Consider the following 2,640-nt stretch of genomic DNA (forward strand, 5'->3'; position numbering starts at 1 on the left):
CAAACTGGTTAGGTATTGAATTAAACTTGATAAAAAAATGACAAAGAAGGAAAACTTTAAACATGAACAAGATCATAAATCATTTGAAGATGACATATTGCAAATGATAAACTTATGCTTAAACAGTGATAAAGTTTATTATTAATCAATATTCTATCAAAGTTTCAAATTGATTAGGTATTGGATTTAATGTCATTCATGAAGATATCTAATTTAATGTCATACACGAATATATCTAATTTAATGTCATACATGAACAAACATATCATATATTAACCAATAATTTCATATGTCTAATAATGTCATGCATCAAATAAATGTCATATATACATCAAATGTATATCGAATATGTCCACTGACATAAAATCCAACATATATGTCTGATGATGCCTATACACGTACATGTCTATCAACTATATCTTCTCCTTCCCACGAGGGGAAGGAAACAAATCTCTAGAGGCCTTTGGTCATCGTGTGGAGAGAGATGGTGGTGATGATAGGGTCCTCTTCACACACTTTCTTGTCCTCTTGTTGAGGCTCTTCTCTAACTCAAGTTGATACAAACAAAGTAGAAATGAATGAATAATTATTATACATTGAAATCAAATATATGTACACACAAAGTTAATTATTTTCTTACTACCATCATATAGTCACTCTACAAGTCCACCTCGAACGCTCGTGGATGATTAGGTGTGACAAGACCCTACAACAATTGAATCAATATAATCACTTATAAATAACATTAGAAATTCTGATACTAACTATAATAAACAAAAAATAAAACCAATAAAATTCTTTCATGCCTCAGTCAATGGCTGTGAACCAGCCATAGTTGCAGCCACTCCATGATCGACGGACTGTCGGAGATGAGATGTCATGAGCTGCATGTCATACAATACACGTGACATGTAACATGCAACATGAAACAAATATAATTAAATGAATTAAATTAACATGAAACAAATGTACCTCTACGAAGCTCGTATGATGTCTATGCTCTGAGTCTATAGTAAAATTTGACTGTCTTTTAGAGAGCTGATGCACATGCATAATTTTTTTTGTCAATCCTTAATATGATTACTTAATAATATATATGTATTAATTTAAATGATTAAATCGACACATACCTCTAGACTCATGGACGAGGCAAAAAATGGAGCCAGGGGATCGCTACTAGGCCTGCCAACACTCTAACCCTAAATTTTGAAAAATGTCAATAGATGCTAATTAATTAATCATTCATTATACATATGAAATGTGATCAAATTAGTAAATTATAATTGTAATTTACTTGTGTGTCAATGCCAAATGTGTCATTCAGGAACTAATCAGTGACAAGCTCATCATCTGCACCATCTCTAGCATGAGTGCTAAATGTGAATAAGGATCCACATGATGTGCACATGTGATCGTGGTGCACTGAAGGCTCCCCCTTAACTAATGGACTCATGCAATGGATGAGGGTTTGTGTTAAAGCATTAATGGTCCCTAGAGCGTTGGCCTCTACATGTTCCTTCACAACTAAAGGAATAGTCACATGCTCACCCTGTGGCATGACCACAGGTGCCCTAACTACATTAGGGTCACGACCTACCCCTGGCCTTTTAAATGATGAACCCCCACCTCTACGTTGGGAGTCTAATATATCAAAATAATTGGGGATCTCCCCAAGGACAAACTCACAATACAATTTCTTTAAAAAATACATGGGGATCTCGTGATTGTTGCAAGGAGGGGCATCAAAAACCATCCACCATCTATCCCAAAAATAATTTATAATAGCATTGCGTATGCACCAATGGATGGGGAACCATTTAGTACCCTCTCTAATAGTATTTTGTTCACCAGGTTTTCTAAAAAATGCACATATTCTTCCTTTTGGTATTTCTTTTTTTTTTAACATCTTGATATGACAACTTATTTGCATAAAATCCTTTTTTTTCATCCCTCTTAACCCACCAAACATCTAACTAACCACTAATTGAAGCTATCTAGGTCTTAATGGATTCGAGGGACAATGCCAATTGAGCCCTCATTGGATTGGTTAGTCTAGATTCTTTCAACCAACCAATGAGTCCTTCTAATTTTGTTTTGCCTCTTTCTATTTCATTTATTATATTTTCTTGTGTGCCAGGTGGAAGTCTTTCAATTGGTTTAATTTGCAAAATTTGTTCTTCTTCTTGGGGAGGGTTTTGGTATTGATTTTCTTGAGGGTTTTGAGTTTCTTGGGGATTTTTTGGTTGATTATTGACATTTTCTAATAAAAAATTAATTGAAATCTAAATAAATAAACAAATCTAAAGAAAATTTATAAAAACCCTGCAAAACAATATAAAAAACCTACAAAAAAATATAAAAAACATATCAAACAATGCAAAATGAAATTTAGATTACATACAACATGTTTGTGATATTGTATTTCATTGGCGAAGAGGCACATTGGCAAGGTAGGTGGTGAAAACTTTGATTTTCTACAATTCGTGTACGTGTTGCTATGAGGAGAGGGCAAAAAAAAGAGTTAAAATGAATGGGCTGCAGGTATGTAGCCCATTTATAAGATTTTGATTTTTTAAAACTATTTACACGCTATTGAAAATTGAAAAAAAAGGGTTGTCACCTTTTTGGCACCACAACTTG

At 33.6% G+C, this 2,640-nt stretch overlaps 1 long non-coding RNA gene across 1 annotated transcript; it reads right to left on the reverse strand.

Annotated features, from left to right (window-relative positions):
* Positions 1–249: 249 nt before the first annotated feature.
* On the reverse strand, positions 250–708 carry LOC149568523 (uncharacterized). The gene is made up of 2 exons (XR_016361688.1): positions 644–708; positions 250–544 (listed from the first exon to the last, which is right to left on the reverse strand). It is a non-coding gene; the product is annotated as an uncharacterized LOC149568523 (long non-coding RNA).
* Positions 709–2,640: the final 1,932 nt, after the last annotated feature.

The sequence above is a fragment of the Cupressus sempervirens genome, chromosome 3 (genome assembly GCF_028749045.1).
Source record: "Cupressus sempervirens isolate cs-2001-9-10 chromosome 3, ASM2874904v1, whole genome shotgun sequence".
NCBI classification, from domain to species: domain Eukaryota; kingdom Viridiplantae; phylum Streptophyta; class Pinopsida; order Cupressales; family Cupressaceae; genus Cupressus; species Cupressus sempervirens.